At 37.2% G+C, this 19,775-nt stretch overlaps 2 pseudogenes; one reads left to right on the top strand and one right to left on the bottom strand.

The window, feature by feature from the left end:
• LOC148522667 (uncharacterized) overlaps positions 1-19,775 on the top strand; it is a 360,297-nt pseudogene that overhangs the window by 296,426 nt on the left and 44,096 nt on the right.
• Positions 4,155-19,775, bottom strand: part of LOC148522670 (uncharacterized) — a 36,009-nt pseudogene continuing 20,388 nt past the window's right edge.

The raw sequence follows: 19,775 nt of genomic DNA on the forward strand, positions 1-19,775 counted from the left end.
GGTTTTTACTGTAACATTTCTGATTTCATCTGCCATATTGTGCCATGGCCAGTGGGGTAAGGTATGTTAGCTATTTTATTTTTAGTAACAAAGCAATGCATTAACCATTAACTTTCCCTGACTACTTTAAAAAGAGCTAAGATTCTCCATGAGATTGTCAAACACTGTTTGGATTTGAAATATCCTTTATTACACTTTTCCAAATATATTTATAGACTAGTAGATGTAGACAAAGTGCTACTACTGCTAATAGAGGTGTGATACTCCTGTTCCATATACTGGCAACATAAACTGATCCATGATTGACAACAGGAATAATGATCCTTGATAATAGAACAGGTAATCACAGAGTGATACAGGCAATGGAGGAACTGTCATCTTGCATTTCAGACTCCGGGTCAACTGTAATAGAGTGCAAGTTTAAGTTAAAAACCAAATTGCACCTTATCACAAATTTTGAAGGTACGAGTTAGTGCTGAGACTCGCAAGTATAACAGCCTATGAATTTTTGTGCTCGAGGCTACTACACAATACAAATGTGTGTGAGTATTTCCTTTGTAAACACACCTTTAAATGCAACTAGCATTAAAAGATGTGAGTTTTACACAAGCCTTCACAGATCAGTGAGATCATTGAAGGCTTCTGTGTGTTAAAAAAAAGAAGTGACACAAATATTTTTTTAAATAATGTGCCCCCTCCCCAAAAGCATAACCAGCCTTTGGAACTGTAGAGCATATGCTTATTTTTTAAATATAGGGGACAAAATGCATAGAGGTATACTGTATTTTACTTACTAGCACAAGGCTTTTCTCAGCTAGTACTGGTTGTGGAAATACTGGGGACAAAATGCATAGGGCTGTCTTGTATTTTAATTACCAGCACAAGGCTTTTCTGAGCCAGTCCTTGTTGTGGAAATACCGGGGACAAAATAAATAGGGTCCCTTATATTTTACATAACCTGCACAGTACACCTGTCTCTTTATTGCAGGGGTATAATGCTTTAGCCAGGGGAACCCTTTCACTGGGTCTCCCTTCCAAAGCATTAAAACAGACTGCTAGTCAGCCCAGGCAGGGGATTCTTGGGGGGTGAAATAATAAAGGGGTCCACATAACCAGGACACCCCAGACCTATGCTGATAGGCCGGGGCAATCACTGGCACCCCTGTCCAGTGGGTGCTGGGCTAATGATGTATACTGTTTTGTAAAGAATAGACAAGTAATATTGTCTTTTGCAGTAGAACTACAGGTCCCGGCAAGCCTCCCCTGCATGAACCCGCATTTTTTACAAATTTGCACTCTATTGCATTTGGGCCACTGTCTATCTATTTCATTCAAATTCAAAATAATATATTTGATTAATCTTTAAACTAATTGCTTCATTTCTGGTGTCTCCCTGCTCAGTCACCCACAGCACCCTGTATGTAAGCTAATACTATTAAATATAATATACTGGGCCTCACACACTATCCCTTCACAATAGACATAGAAATCGTACAAATATTATAAAATAATTTGAAATTAAATAGGATCAGTACAGATGCTGCTGCTTATTATTCCAGTGGTCAAAATCTTATGTAGGTATCCCAACCCAAGAGAGTTAGGATTATAACATCTATCAGTAGCAATTCCAACCCTTCCCCTACCCTTAAACCTCCCTCCCCATGGCGTAAACATAACCTGCGCCTTAATTCCTAAATATACCGTAACCTCCCTATCCCTGCATATTAAACCTAACCCTCCCTCCCTTTGTGCCTAACCATAACCGTGCCCTTAGTAACTAAGCCTAACCCTCTCCCAAACCCTCTCCTTTACCCTGCAAATTATCTACAGGATGCTGGTGGTCAGAATTCTGGTGACAGATTTCTGACAGGTATTGGTATTCCATCCCTGGTAGTCTTATCGCCGACATTACCTGCACTGGGATACTCAACATATCAGTTTTAAACTGATAATAGCATTTAATCTCTTTGGAGTGTTATGTTGTCAAACACTCATAAAAGTGTCCCCAAGATATCAGGTATAAAAAACAAGGACAGAGATGCAATGCACCAGTCACATAAATAAAATATAACCTTTATTAAATTCCTTACAAAATTATAACATAAACATATAACCCATAAACAGGTGAAGTATTAAAATAGAAAACAAAAAAGTAATATATATTTGCTATAGGTTTTCAATCATCTTTTTAATCAACAAACAAAAACAGGATCAAGGAAATGTTTCTTAATACATATATTTAAATGGTGTGAGCGTACATTCAGCTCTACTTTAACAGTATAATCACAAGTTTCACATACCCATAGTGATCTCAAAATTAAACATCCTTATATCTACCTAATTGGTAATGGCTGCAGGCATACAATCAGCCGCCTTAAATATGTATTCTAAGACCAATATTGGACTTTATATGCTTGTTTGATTAATAATTTACTCTGGACATATATTTATACCATGTAGTTGATTCAAAGCTTTTAGCAATAAAATGTGTTATTTGTTTCCACATGCAAGTGGGCTGCACAGGGGCAATGTTTTAGCTAGTTTGATCAGGTCATTGTTACATACTCCAATGTTTGTTTCCCCTAAGGTTTAATAATGTAGTGCCCATAATATCTTGGAGAAAGTACTTCTTTCTTTTCTGATGAAATAGGAGAAAATATTCATGTTCATGTTTGAGATACAAATTTGATGTTTCTTAAGGAATATATCACAGTGGTCAGTGCACATCTCTAGTTACAAGTGATACAGGCAGTGATCCACAATTGAAAAAGCAATTGAGCTAAATGGAAAGCCACCTAATGGAATCCATATCTTGAACTATTAATTGTATGCTACCAGTAGTGGCTCCAGAGGTGGGGCTTCAGCACTGTCCAAAAATCAAATAGGGGAGCCACACCAACTGCCAGTCAATCCCTACCAGCGATGTTTGGCAGCATTTGACATGGCTGATGGTGTGGCTCCCCTATTTGAATTTTGAGCTGCTCTTCAGCCCCATCTCTGTAGCCACCACTGTAAGCTATTATAAAAACTACCCATGGAGATGAATAAATGTTTATACTAAGATCAGCATCCGTTAAAAGGATGGGAATCTGATGTTTGATGTATTTTAACTTAGGGCAATCAGCAAAACTATAAGAAGCCTCTTTATTAGATTCTTTAGGGATAAGAACAGCCTCTCTCCTGAGTGATTTAGCTCTATACAGAGCTTTAGATAGCAGAGATTCAGGATAATTATCTTCAAATGCTTTTTCTTTGGCCTATGCTTGTGATTCAAAAGTATGGTGCTTACAACAATTGTACTTAATACATTGCAACTGTCTATATGGAGTATTATGAATCCAAGGTTTAAAATATAAACTCACAAAATGCAATAAATTATAGATATAGCTTTTTTTGTAAAAAGTTCTGGTAACTATCATTTTGTCTTCAACTGTCAGAGTCATATCAAGAAAAGAAAAAGTGGTCCTATCAAATGTACATTGGTGTTCAAGGATTGTATAATACCTTATATTTAAAACTTAATTGGCATTAGGTACATAGGAGTGGAAGCAAGACATAAACTGAACTATGGTTATTTATGATGAGATATTATAAATTCCACTCAAGGTGACTTTGATAGTGCCGTTCTGAGAACCAAATTTTTATATTGTCTAATTGTGTTGGATCTCTAGGATTGATCCTCTGGTGTTGCTAAGGCAGCAATTATCTAATGTGAAGTGCCCCAATCCCCTTATTTATTTTCTTTAAAATGTTCAATATTCCAGTATAACTGTTATTTTCTCTCTCTTTTTTGTGTTGTGTTGTACAGTATTAGGTGTCAGTAGTAGCACCACCTTATGCCATTATAACTACAAATTACATTTCAAATAAATATTAATTTCAGGCAATTTGGGGGGGTCTCCTCAAACACATTGTTTATTAAATTACACTGGTGCAGAGGATCGACTACAAATGATTCTACTCTACTGTCTTTAACAAGACTAATTTATATAAAACAATAGTCACATCTAGAAAACAAAAATGTTCTCACATTTAAGCATATAGATGTGATACAAGTTATCTAGCTTATGAAACACATTCAGGCCCTCAGAGTAAACCCTCAAGTGATTAATAAGTGTTATCTTTTAGTAAATATCATACTTCATTCTCAGCATTTATAGGGTTTTTTTATCTCCTCTGTGACTCCTCTGATGGCTATGAAGAGATGACTCTTGTGAAAAACATTTTCTGCATTCAGCGCATTTATATGGCTTCTCTCCTGTATGAATCCTCTGATGTCTAATAAGGTTATTCTTGGCTGTAAAACACTTGCCACATTCAGAGCATTTAAATGGTTTGTCTCCTGTATGAATCCTCTGATGCATAACAAGATGTTGCTTTGTGGTAAAACACATGCTGCATTCAGAACATGTAAACTGTTTCTCTCCTGTGTGACTCCTCTGATGTATAACAAGATGGTGCTTTTTGGTAAAACACTTGCTGCATTCAGAGCATTTAAATGGCTTCTCTCCTGTATGTATCCTCCGATGTATAACAAGATGTTGCTTTCTGGTAAAACACTTGCTGCATTCAGAACATGTAAACTTTTTCTCTCCTGTATGAATCCTCTGATGTATAACAAGATTATTCTTACTGGTAAAACACTGGCTGCATTCAGAACATGTAAACGGTTTCTCTCCTGTATGAATTCTCTGATGTATTACAAGATGTTGCTTTGTGGTAAAACACTTGCTGCATTCAGAACATGTAAACTTTTTCTCTCCTGTATGAATCCTCTGATGTATAACAAGATTATTCTTATTGATAAAACACTGGCTGCATTCAGAACATGTAAATGGTTTCTCTCCTGTATGATTCCTCTGATGTATAACAAGATGTTGCTTTTTGGTATAACACTTGCTACATTCAGAGCATTTAAATGTATTCTCTCCTTTATGAATCCTCTGATGTATAACAAGATTTTGCTTACTGGTAAAACACTTGCTACATTCAGAGCATATAAATGGTTTCTCTCTTGTATGAGTCCTCTGATGAATAACAAGATTTTGCTTACTGGTAAAACACTTGCTGCACTCAGAACATGTAAATGGTTTCTCTCCTGTGTGACTCCTCTGATGTGAGATAAGCTGTGATTTATATGTAAAGCATTTGTCACACTCAGAGCACAGATGCGGTTTCTCTCCTATGAGACTCATCATGTATTAGATGAGAAATTAATTAGCTGTAAATGTTTTTTCTATTCAGAAAATTTAAATATATTTTGCGCAATCCTCCAGTAGAATTTTTTTTATTTATTTTGCTTGATCAGAGAAAAATGTAACTTTTGACAATGTCTTCTAATATTGTTAGTGCAGATCCTGCTCCTTATTTGTCCTATAAAGAAAAATTTTATTTTTTAAAAGCATAATTATTACTGAATTACATCTACATTTTGAGTAATATGGGAATATTTACTAAAATGAGAGTTTTTAAAAGAGGTGATGTTGCCCATAACATCCAATCAGATACTACATAACATTTAACTAGCACCTTCTAGAAGATACAGTAAAAAACAATATTGATCGTAGGTGCGCAATGAAATCAGGGATGCAACAATGGTGAATAATACAATTGAGTAAACACCCACTACTCAACAAATCACATACAATAGAAAAAAGGTGTGTTTCACCCTCTAGCGCTTCCCCAACACCACATGCAAAAAGGTGATAAGAAAAAGAAGACTTATAATCACCATAAAGCAACTCCACTTGCTATGGGACCATATAAACATAAATGAGTCTTGCAGTCTCTGGTTACAATAGGATCTGAATTTTTCTTATCCTCCAAGGCTTTAATACGCTGATCACAGCGAAGTATCACATATGGGGATAAAAAATACAAACATAGTGTAGATCCAAATAAAATAAAATATACTTTTAATTAAAGGTTACACTCACAAATGACAAGTCAATAACGAACATGTAGAAATCCATACAGCATGGCACAGCAACAGCATGTATGCGAATTCCTTCCTTGGATTCTTTGGATGATGGAAAACCAAAGATAACCGCTCCGGATGCAGTATTGAACCATAAGGTAACGCAAGTACAGCCCAGCCTCTGCCAATGATGGATATCGTCCTTAGAGCCCACGCTTAACATGTTTCAGACCGATTGGTCCTTCCTCAGAAGCGTATCAGAGGCTCATTCATACAGCATATATATACCCTACTTAATTAACCTAACATGCTAACACAGCCGCTAATCGGCAGTCATTAGTGTATGCGCATGCGCGCTCGTAAACATATCCCGGAAGTAAAATGGCCGTGCATTCCACCCAGCAGGAAGTTGTCATATCTTACGTTCCACTACCTCCGCAAACCCGGAAATCACCGATTCCTTGCGTTCCAAGCTGCTTTTTAGGTGGTACTTCAGACGGGGATCAGATTTATACATCCAGTCACCTCCATATCGCTAAGAATAATACATGTAATGCGTTCCATAGATATAGAATATCGAAATTCTCATAATTATCCCATCTAGCATCTGAAAACTCTCACTTTAGTAAATATACCCCATAGTGTGATTTTATATTGGGAACATGAATTATATTAAAAAAACTAATAAATATGACCCAGTCATTTTAAATTGTTTTAAAATTGTAATATATTGTCAAATTGTTATATCCTCATTTCCAGTTAGATGTGCAGAAGAGACCTCTACACTCCTGCAGCAGATAAATCCTTGACATTAAATACACACTTTTTATTGTTTCTGGATATATAGTATAATCCTCATACTATGACCTTAGAATGGGCAGATTATACATTACTCACCCCCTGCACTGACCATAGATGGGTAACACATGCTACCGATCCTGTCACACCTACTGTCAGCTGATGCACCAGGACGCCACCATTATCTCTGCACACACCATGGGAATGGGGATAATGTGATCATCTCACAGTCACTCTGCTCAGTGTGATGTGTGCAGAGAAATCAGTGAGCAATGGGCATGATTCAGACCCACTCGCGAGCGGCTGTCCGCTCGCAAGCGGGTCGATGTTCTGCACTGAGCATGCGCACGATGGAGGGAGCTCCGTCATGCGCATGCGCCAGGCGCGACGAGCGACGGACTTTCCTTCGCTCGTTGTGTCTGATCAAAGGGGGCGTGCTGCCGATGTTGATTGACAGCACGCCCCCTTTGGTGGGCGTGCCGGGGGCATGCCTCCCTGACGGGGGTGTTCCTAAGGGAACACCTACCATCAGAAGCCGGCCCACTGACATCAGACATCACTAGTGATGTCAGTGGGAGTGATTTTGATAGAGCCAAAATCACTCCGGGTTTTGCGGTTGAAAACCTCAAACGCAGGCTCCGGCTCGCAGTTTCGATGGTCGCGATGGTCAAGACCCACAGCTATACGAGCGGCCAGGAGGACGCTCCATAGTTATGGAGGACAGCCCTCATTCAGAGCGTGCGCTCTGCTCAGAGCGTACGGCTCTGAATGAGGGCCAATGTTTTAAGAGACACCAGGATTTTAAAAGGTAAATAATAGTTACTTGTGTTAGAGACATGGATAGGTTTGATGTAAGGGCCTATGGTATATCACAAAAGCTGGAGAAAACTATGGAAACAAAGGTGACTAAAAAGATTGTATTATTAAACAAATATGCATGTGTACAGCAGCATATGTGCATTTGTCTAAGACTGAGGGGCAGATTCAATTAGACAAGAAGATTACTCCTGAAACTCAGATGCTACCTCAGGTGAGCAAATATATATCTGTGTTAGATGCACCCTCTGGAGATTAATGCACAGAGAAATCCATATATTAAAACCCTTAATACTGAGTTTATGGATAGCAACATGCTACTTACAGGTTTATCACACTGAGATATAGACAAATAAACATGTGAGTAACTACCATAGCTGCCAGGGGTGCAGCTGCTATTGATCTTAGAGCTAAGGGGGACCCATCTTCCTTGTCAAATTGACATACTTTATATACATTTTTCACCATTGGGTGGTACATAGGGGCCCTTACAAACTTTTGCTATAGAGCTTTCAAACACCTAATTATGTCCCTGCAACTAATGGAATAGCTCTGGGCATTAAACTGAGAGCATTATCCACATGGAAAACATTGTGGGTAAAATAATGTCTAATATTGTATAAGAACTATATATAGCAGTAAAAAAATATATATACTAACCTCATGCACTGAGCAATATGTAAGATACAATGATGGAGCTATCACCTAGATACCCCTTTATATATACTAAACTGATACACAGAGTAATATGTAAGATACTATGATGGAGCTGCCACATAGATATCCCTTTATATATACTAATCTGATGCACAGAGTAATATATAAGATTCTATGATGGAACTGCCACCTAGATACCTCTTTATTTATACTAATCTGATACACAGAGTAATATGTAAGATACAATGATGGAGCTGCCACCTAGATACCTCTTTATATATACTAATCTGATGCACCCAGTAATATCTAAGATACTATGATGGAGCTGCCACCTAAATACATCTTATATATACTAACCTGTTGTACTGAGTAATATGTTAAATACTATGATGGACCTGTCACCTAGATACCACTTTATATATAATATCCTGTTGTATAGAGTAATTTGTAAATTATTATGAAGGAGCTGTCCCCTAGATACCCCTTTATATATACTTCCCTGATGCACAGAGTAATTATGTAAGAAACTATGATGGCGCTGCCATCTAGATACCCCTTTATATATAATAACCTGATGCACAGTTTAATATGTAAGTTACTATTATAGAGCTACCACCTAGATACCTCTTTATGAATACTAACATGATGCACAGAGTAATATGTAAGATAATATGAAGGAGCTGCCACCTATAGTAGATATACCTTACCTTTATATATACTATCCTGATGCACAGAGTAATATTTAAGATATTATAATGAAGCTGCCACCTATGTATCACTTTTAATATACAAACGAATTCACAGAGTAATAATTATACTCATAAAAAATAAAAATGTTGTAATAGTTTTGGCTGCAATTTTAAAGATTATCTAGATTTTTTAGACACATAGAACCACTGTACTGGTAGGGAGCAATGAGATGCATAGATTGATATATAAAAAAATATCCCACATAATGACAATATAAAAGGAGATTTGAATTACATTTTGTGTATCATTGTTTTGACAGAGAATTTATAGATATGATATTCATAAATGATACAATAGTACTGATAGAGAATATAGCTATATTACACAGATGATCCCATAATTTGTAAATTACTAATATTTGCAATGTCTCTGCATGTATCAATTAATTCTTATGTATAATATAATTACCTTTTTCTGGAGATTCTTTCATCTGTATGTTTCTTACTTCTTCCTCCTTCCAACTCCAACCAGCAACTAAACCAGCAGCTCTTCCATCAGCTATCAGTAGCCTGATACAGCCTATTTATAATCATTCCTCCCCCATCACTCTCCATAGTTCCCAGGATGACCAGTCAGAATTCTTACACTGAGAGGTGACACATAAACACAGCAGCTTCCCGTGCCTAGCTCCTTGTCTTGTTAATGAGGTGTAAATATTCCTAAAGTCACTTACTACAATGGAAAATGCTAATTTCACTTTAGCATTGGGTAACACCTTGTATTCTAATTAGATCACAGTAGCCTCTGGCATCCTGTTATATGACCACAGGAACCTTTTGTTTAGGAGTCACCTATTGTTTATGCAGAGTTTCATCAGAAAGACCTGTTCTACTTATCATTAGGAATGATTCACCCAGGCTCAATAAGGAAGAAAAGCGGCACTTCTATTGTAGAAAAAATTCCTTTGTATTAAATGAACAACAACAACATGGTGAATGTCAGTGTCGATGTTTCAAGGCTCTCTGGCCTTTTCTTCAGGACGTGAACATGATATATAGTAAAAGTCAAATGTTTCTTATGATGTTAAAGACTTTGGCCCTCATTCAGAGCCACTCGCTATTTGCGGTCGTTCGTTCTAAAACAAGGGGTGGCTATTCAAATGAACCGTTCACTGTTTGCGGTCTGTTCACGCCTCTATGTCTGAACGAGCGAGCAAAACTTGCGTTCTTTTTTTGGAAAATTGCGCCCCCTGGCCGCTCGCATCCTACGTCATGTCCGCTATTTATTAGATTAATCGAGTACATCGACAAGGGTATGAACTGCTCGCTATTCTTGGGGTTGGTGTTTGCTACCACAATTTTGCGAGCAGTTCTGACTATAAAATAACCCAGTGACGTGGTCAATGACGCTGCTGTTTTAAATATGCACACCCATAAAATGCCCGTTTTGACCTTTAAGCACGCCTGCGTTCTGATCTCCACTCCCCATTTTCAAGCACCTTCCCCTGTTACCACCCACATACGCCTCTTTCTGTCACTCAAAATAGCAGGCATTCGCTATTTTGCGAGCACATGAATTTTGGCCGCACTGACTTGTTCGCGCATGCGTATAACGATCCGTACGCATGCGCAGTTGGGCTAACATCGCTCGGAACGAACGAGCGGCCGCTTACGAGCGGCTCTGAATCATGCCCTTTGTGCTATAAAAGTTTAATTTGATTTTCTTAGAAATATATAAATAGTGTATTTTAATGTCATTTATTTTTCATATTTCCCCCAACAACTAGTTTTCATTTAGAACTTGTGTTAAAGTTAGAGGTGGTAAATAATTATGTTTCTCATGATTATAATGATATTGTGATACAAAGGCTTAAAAAGAGTTTCTTAGTCATATATACAGTGCATCCGGGAACTATTCACAACGCTTCACTTTTTCCACATTTTGTTATGTTATACCCTTATTCCAAAATAGAATAAATTCATTTTTGTCAAGGATAAATTTGCTATACTGAAGCTGGTCTATTGTTTTTTTGTGATTTCTTAGGCAGTAATATGTGCAAGAGACTCTAATACATTGCCCAAGTTCTTTCTTGATAATAAGAAAATGTCTGGATGCAAGTTATAGTAAAGCCCTTATTATGTTTTAAAGTGAGTAAAAAATTTGAGTATAGTGCTAAACTTGGTTTTGTTTTTACAAATTTGCACTCTTTTACATTTGGACCACTTTCTCTCAATATCATGTAAAATCAAAATTATATAATTGATTAATCTTCAAAAAAATTGTTTAATTTTTGGTGTGTCCCTGCTTAGTCACACACAGTACCCTGTATTTATGCTAATACTATTAAATATAATATACTGGACCTCATACATTACCTACCCCTTCTTAATAGACATAGAATTAGTGCAAGTAGGATAAAATAATTGAATATTAAACAGGATGTGTACAGAAGCTGCCACTTTTGATCCCAGCAGTCATAATTTGATGCCTGCATCCTAAACCAACAGGGTTAGAATACTGAGACCCATCACTAGGTATTTCAAGCCTTCCCCTACCCCTAAACCTCTTTCCCCAGTGCTGAAAACTAACCTCTCCCTTAATTCCTAAACATAACCTCCCTATCCTGGCAGATGAAAGCTAACATGCCTCCCTTTGTGCCTAACTCTTACCCTCCCCTTAGTGACTAACCCTAATCCTTAACCCTAACTCTCTACATAACCCAGCTACTTACCTATGGGATACCAACATAAACACTTAAACATATAACCCATAAACAGGATAAAATATTAAAATAGAAAACAAAATAGAAATATATATTTGCTATGGGTTTTCAATCAGCTATGTATTAAACAAACAAAACAGGAATAAGGGAATGTCTCTTAAAAAATATATTGTAAATGGTATGAGTGTACAGTCAGCTCTATTATAACAGTAGAATCACAAGTTGTCTGGTTTGTGTATTTTAGCATGCATTGTGTTTCAAATACCCATAGTGATCTCAAAATTAAACCTCCTTAGATCTACCTAATTGGTAATGACTGCAGGAATACATTTAGTCTTAATTACACAGTCTAAGACCAATATTGATCATTAAATGCTTGTTTTATTATTAATTAACTCTGATCATATATTCAGTCCATGTAGTTGATTCAGAGATTACAGCAATAAAATGTGTTATTTGTTTCCACATGCAAGTGGGCAGCATAGAGGCAATTTATTAGCTAGTTTGATCAGGTCTCTGGTACATACCCCAGTATGTTTCACCTAATGCTTGTTCATGTAGTGCCTATAACATCTTGGAGAAATTACTCTTCCTATTCTGATGTAGCAGGAGAAATATTCATGTTTATGTTAGAGATACATATTTTGTTTCTTAAGGAATATATCGAAATGGAAATCTTGAAAAATGTTAAATAAACTTACACAAACACATGTATGACATAAAAAAAAGTTTATTGAGTAACAGCATTGATATTAAAGTGCAGAAAGTTATTGCAGTTAATGACAATGTGGAGGCATTTATAAAAAACATATAAATGTGTATACAATCATATCCAGTTCTGCAGTAGGATGTTTGTTAGAACAAGATACAGTGTTTTAAATGATTACAGTGAAAAACTTGAAACACTGTATGACTCTGTTACATCAACCTGTTCCAATTGCCAATAGTGCAGTCAACATTATGTGATCTGACCAAATCAATAGTATAAACAATTCATATTTTATCTGCTTATACACCTAGTGAATAATTGTGCCTAACCTCCCTTTTGTCTATTCTGACAGTCACTGTAACTTTTTTAAGCATTATTACTTTTTTGTTTTCTATTTAATATAAGACATTTTTATAGGTATTATGTTTGTGTTATAATGTTATATGGGATTTAATAAAGGTTATATTGTATTTGTATGACCAGTGCACCTCATCACTATAATTGTTTTTTGACACCTGATATTTTTTTTAGTGCATAGTACCTCTTTATTGAGTAGCTAATAAATTTAAATTTAAATTGTTTGTTGTTCACTGCATAAACACTGAACAATATGATCAATATATCATTAAAAAATATCGTTATCATCTGTATCATTCATAAAAATTGTCTAGCATGTATGCGGCTTTAGTCTGGGCAGTGAACTTGACAGATGAAAATATCTTGCATCAAAGCTGAGGTGGGAGTTTTAGGAACAGCTTGGTAATATATTCTTGTAATTCCACAGGAGCAACTGTGTCTAAGATTCCCTGAACATTGATATTATTCTGTCTCAATTTTTCCTCTAGGTCTGCCTGCTTATTTCAGATTGCAACTCAGATTGCATGTTGGAGTGAGCTATGAGGAGGTCTTTGTCTAAAGGCGGATACATACTACATGTTATGCTCTATGAGTGACTTCATTGAAAGATTTATTTTGTAATTCCCTGACTGCCAGACAAACAATATTGGGCATACACACTAAACGATATTGTTAATGATATCATTCAGTGACATCATCCTGCCACATCCCAGAACATGCAGGGCCAAATGTAATAGGGTGAGAGTTTAGAAAAGTGAGAGTTTCTGACACTTTTTAAACTTTACCAATGTAATAGAGTCCAAAAACAAAGTAACAGAGAGAACTTTCATGTTTTTTTAGACTTAAAAACCTCTCACGATTTAAAATCTCATTCAGATGTTTTCCCATTTTGAAGATAAAACTCAACCAATGAGAGTTTACTGCTAAACTCTCACATTTTCTAAACTCTCACCCTATTACATTTGGCCCGCAGTCTTTAATGACATTGACAAATTGGACAACAAAAGATATCTTCAAAGACCCGCGGGAGCATGCATCATTGATCATTGACTGCATATACACTGGATGATATGAACAATATTTTTTTTAACTATAATCGTTATCATTCATATTGTTCACTTTTATTGTCTAGCGTGTATGTGGCTAAAATAAATAAGTTCATGCATCTTTGCCTCCCGGTGGTCTGTCCTCGCAGGTCCACTAGCTTTGATAAAAACAATTTAATAGACATTTCCACTATAAGAAAAATGGCAGTATAGAAAGCCACAAACAAATCAAGCATTAACTGAGTGGTGAAAAGGGCAAAGAGGTCTAGGTCCAATTCCAGTTCGGCTGGATAAATAAAGATCTTAGAAAATTGGGTGGCAGAAGGTGGCACCTCTTTTGACAGTGAAGAGGATGAAATCCTCTGTCTAGGAGCTGATACAGTTGGAAATTGCAAAGGGTTTTCCCTCATGTTTAGGTGGAATGGCAGTACAGTATGAGTTAAATATAAACACATATGAGAAATGCCAGAAAACCAAATGCATTGGATGATGATTTTATATCTTGCCAAGGAAGGAATACTGTATTAATGAGGTTGTCATCAGCCCAATAGTGGTGGCATGGTGTAATAGAGCATTAACTCATGGATAATGGATAGCCAAGTACTAAAGTTCACCGATAAATCTCAGTCACATTACTTAAAGGACTTCAGAAAGTTGCCACAATGAATAGGTAATGTTAGGTCTGGAGCTACAGCAAAAAGGTCAAAAGAAAAAGGTCAAGATGGCAACTATGGAAAATGATGAGTAAACAGTGCAGTACATCTGCCACATGCAGTCCCAGGGTCCTGATGCAATGTTTCAACAGCAGTGACACAGAAAAAATGATTAAATGACAGTGCAGCCCAATCTCCAAGGAAGCAGATCTGCAGTCCTGCAATGTAATTGGTTTCATGCCAAACACATTCACAGCATCTGCTAGGCTCAGCATGCAGCCAAAATGGCAGGCTGGAGAGCTGTAAAATTGGGGCTTTTTCAATTATGCAGGGAAGCCCTGGGTCTGCAACAGCAAAGTCAATGGAGAAGCAGGTGGGTCCAGATCCAGCCATGACTGCATACATGACCTAAAATGGTGGTGGCCCCTCACTTGAGACCATGGGCCAAATGTAATAGGGTGTGAGTTTGGTAAGTTTGCAAGTTTTGGGGTAAACTCACACATTTTCACCACTCCCCCAATATAACAGGGTGTAAGTACATTCAATCTCACATTATATTCACTTTACTAAAATTTGCCATGTCCAAACTCACATCCAGATGTTTTCCCATTGTAAAAATACAACTCACCCAATGTAGTAGGGTAAGAGTTTGAAACTAACCTAAAATAAGTTTACCAAAACTCTCCAAAATATTTGACCAGGTCCAGAAAGGTGAGATCAATCTCTCAATAACTGTAATGTCACATCTGTGGCATATTAACACATAAGAAGTTCATCAGTAACATTAATTGTAGGCCTATCTAGGCCACACCTACATATTTTTCACCTGTGTGGGAGTAGCAATGGCGGTTTTTCTTACTTCATATGAGCTGTATATGTTTGGGCTTCTTACTCTGGAGGAGCTGCGCAAGAAGAAGGCACAGGAGTGTGACCAGCTCTATGTCCTAAGCTACTTGAGAGACTTGTCTACACCTGCCTCACAAACTTTCTTAACTCACTTTACTTATTGGACCCACTTCAGTCTGGCTTCCATTCCCAACACTCCACAGAGACAGCACTGACTAAGGTAGTAAATGATCTGGTCACTGCCAAGGCTAAAGGCCATTACTCACTCCTAATTCTTCTAGATCTCCCTGCTGCTTTTGACACTGTTGACCACTCTCTTCTCATACAAACACTACAATCCCTAGGTCTTAAGGACACATCTCTTTCTTGGTACTCTTCCTACCTATCTGATCGCTCTTTTACTGTTCGTTTTTCTGATTCTGCCTCCACTTCGCTACCTCTATCAGTTGGAGTACCGCAAGGCTCTATCTTAGGGCCTCCTGTTATTCTCAATCTATATCTCCTCTCTTAACAAACTAATCAGCTCTTGGATTTCAGTACCATCTGTATGCGGATGATACTCAAATCTACCTATCTTTCCCAGATTTATCACCATCTGTACTGGTCCGTGTCACTGAATGTCTTTCTGCAATTTCATCTTGGATGTCATCTCGCCACCTGAAACTTAATATTTCTAAAACAGAATTAATTATATTTCCACCAACCAAGAACAGTTACCAACCTGATCTCTCTATCACTGTTGATAACTTGACAATTCACCCTGCCCCACAAGCTCACTGCCTAGGTGTCATCCTTGACTCTGAATTGTCCTTTGTTCCCCACATTCAATCTGTCTCAAAATCATGTTACATACATCTAAAAAACATATCCGAAATTCGACCATATCTCACACAAGACACTGCAAAAACTCTATGCCATGCACTTATTATTTCCCACATTGACAATTGCAATAGCCTCCTTACTGGTTTTCCCAAAAACAGGCTATTGTCATTACACTCAATTATGAATGCAGCTGCAAAGCTTATCTTCCTTGCCAAACATTCATCATCTCCTACCCCGCTCTGTCAGTCCCTCCATTGGTTGCCAGTTTTCTATTGTATTCAATACAAAATACTCTTACATACACATAAGGCTATTAACCAAACCACACCAACATACATCTCTTTTCTCATTTCAAAATATCTCCTTACCCAACCTCTCCGCTCAGCACAAGATCTGTGTCTCTCATCCCCATGCATTACTTGCTCCCACTCATGGTTACAGGACTTTCTTCGGGCTGCACCCACTCTATGGAATGCCTTACCATGCACAATATGACTTTCCTCTAGTCTCCAATCCTTCAAGCAATCCATGAAAACTCACCTCTTCAGGAAAGCTTATCAGATCCAAGACCCGCCCACTTATCCGTCATAGCTTCCATATCTAATTACATCCCCTTTAACAGTCCACACACAACCTCACACATCGTCTGTCTCTCACATCCTCATGACATTTGGCTGACATTCCGGTTGAATGAATCATGCAGCCCACCAAAAAACTGTGCATTCTGGCTGGACCAAAATGCAATATATAGCAGACAGGTGCATAAATATTGGGACATTGACAGAATTTTCATATTTTGGCCTCTATTCACCACCACAATGGCTTTGAAATGAAACAAACAAGATGTGCTTTAACTGCAGACTTTCAGATTTAATTTGAGGGTAATTACATCCAAATCAGGTGAACGTTGTAGGAATTACAACAGTTTCTATATGTGCCTCCCACTTTTTTAAGGGCCCAAATGTAATGGGACAAACTAAACAATCCTAAATCTAACTTTCACTTTTTAATACTTTTTTGCACATCCTTTGCAGGCAATTACAGCCTGAAGTCTGGAACACATAGACATCACCAGATGCTGGGTTTCATCCCTGGTGATGCTCTGCCAGGCCCCTACTGCAAATGTCTTCAGTTCCTGCTTGTTCTTGGGGCATTTTCCCTTCAGTTTTATCTTCATCAAGTGAAATGCATGCTCAATCGGATTCAGGTCAGGGGATTGACTTGGCCATTGCATAACATTCCACTTTTTAGCCTTAAAAAACTCTTTGGTTGCTTTTGCAGTATGCTTTGGGTTATTGTCCATCTGCACTGTGAAGCGCCATCCAATGAGTTGTGAAGCATTTGACTGAGTATGAGCATATAATATTGCCTGAAACACTTCAGAATTCATTCTGCTGCTTTTGTCAGCAGTCACATCATCAATAAATACAAGGTAACCAGTTCCATTGGCAGCCATGAATGCCCACACCATGACACTACCACCACCATGCTTCACTGGTAGTATGGTATGTTTTGGATGATGAGCAGTTACTTTCCTTCTCCATACTCTTCTCTTCCCATCACTCTGGTACAAGTTGATCTTTGTCTCATCTGTCCATAGGATGTTGTTCCAGAACTTTAACGGCTTTTTTAAATGTTGTTTGGCAAACTCTAATCTGGTCTTCCTGTTTTTGTGGCTCACCAATGGTTTATATCTTGTGGTGAACCCTCTATATTCACTCTTGTGAAGTCTTCTCGTGATTGTTGACTTTGACACATGTACACCTACCTCCTGGAGAGTGTTCTTGATTTGGCCAACTGTTGTGAAGGGGTTTTTCTTCAGCAGGGAAATACTTTTTCTGTCATCCACCACAGTTGTCTTCCGGGTCTTTTGGTGTTGCTGAGCTCTCCGGTGCATTCTTTCTTTTTAAGAATGTTCCAAACAGTTGATTTGGCCACACCTAATGTTTCTGCTATCTCTCTGATGGGTTTGTTTTGATTTTTCAGCTTAATGATGGCTTGCTTCACTGATAGTGACAGCTCTTTGGATCTCATATTGAGAGTCGACAGCAACTGATTCCAAATGCAAATGTCACACCTAGAATCAACTCCAGACCTTTTACCTGCTTAATTGATAATGAAATAATGAGGGAATAGCCCACACCTGTCCATGAAATAGCTTTTGAGTTGATTGTCCCATTACTTTTGGCCCCTTAAAAAGTGGGAGGCACATATTGAAACCATTGTAATTCCTACACCATTCACCTGATTTGGATGTAATTACCCTCAAATTAGATCTGAAAGTCTGCAGTTAAAGCACATCTTGTTTGTTTCATTTCAAAGCCATTGTGGTGGTGAATAGAGGCCAAAATATGAAAATTCTGTCAATGTCCCAATATTTATGCACCTGACTGTAGCACCTATCCTAGTGTATGAATGCCTATTTCCCTATAAATTGTAAGCTTGCGAGCAGGGCCTTCCTACCTATATATCTGTCTGGTATTACCCAGTTTTGTTCTATTAATGTTTACAATTGTAAAGCGCAACAGAATATGCTGTGCTATATAAGAAACTGTTATAAATAAATAAATATGTCCCTGTTAGGCTATGTGCCACACATACCGACAGTGCAAGGATAGACCTGGACTCCATTTTAGATCAGGAGATGGTTCATGTTTTTAGGTTGAACAGTACAAACCTCATTAACTTTTATGAGCAGGTGATAGATGATTTGGAGCCTTTGGCAGTCAGTAACTATGCAGTGCCTGGGCTGCAAAAATTAATGTGTGCCCTGCATAAATTAATATGTGAAAAAAAGTTTTTGGTAGAGTCTGTACTAGTCAATCAGTTGCATTATGTATGGTGATTCAAAATTAATTACAAAAACCAACATTCCAGTCTCAGATGAAACAAATTAAAGTAAGACTTATGCTGCAGTTGGTGGTGCTACCAGATAACATTTGTGAAAGTCACAATCTTAACTGTTTTTGCAGAGGAGCAGAAGAACAAATATAGTCTTACTGGTGCACTCTTAATTAGATTAGATAAAAAGATAGGAAAAATACAAAGAATATAAATATATAATATGTAATATTTAACCTTTAATAATATCTTTAAAAAATTAGTGTATTTACAGATACACTTCTGATACCTGGGATCACAGGCAAAAGACTGGTGGTCATACACGTACACACCATAAAAAATGAATATACAAAATTGATCAATCTGGCAAAAATATTTAATCTCCCAATTTCCCTTTATATTCATAGACAGACAATATATTATTGAATGACAGGGAAATTGGTCAAATAAATACACATAAAAAATATATATGAATTTAATAAATCTGGCAAAAAAAATATATCTCCCAATTACCTAATCTAATCATAGACAAACAATATCTAATTGACAGGAAAAATGGGGTAGCTAGCCACCTTACTCAGATATGAATTATATGAATAATATTAATTAATTGAATATCAATTTAATCATATCAGGATTATAGCAGTCACACATCGAAACTGAATCGTGATTGAAAACCACATAATTAACCTTTAGGCAATGGGAAATAGATCTAATCAAATTACCTGATTATGTCCAATCATTATCAGAACTAAAAGCTTGCTTTTACCGAGGTACTTAGTGAGAAAATAAAACATCAAAGTTGTGCAGTGAACATATAGATACATACATACATGCATCAAAATGCAGAACATATACTGCTCTCAATTATTGATTATGCCTACAGTATGCCTAAATAATG

The sequence above is a fragment of the Taudactylus pleione genome, unplaced genomic scaffold (genome assembly GCF_031769625.1).
Source record: "Taudactylus pleione unplaced genomic scaffold, aTauple2 ptg000145l, whole genome shotgun sequence".
In the NCBI taxonomy this organism is placed as follows: domain Eukaryota; kingdom Metazoa; phylum Chordata; class Amphibia; order Anura; family Myobatrachidae; genus Taudactylus; species Taudactylus pleione.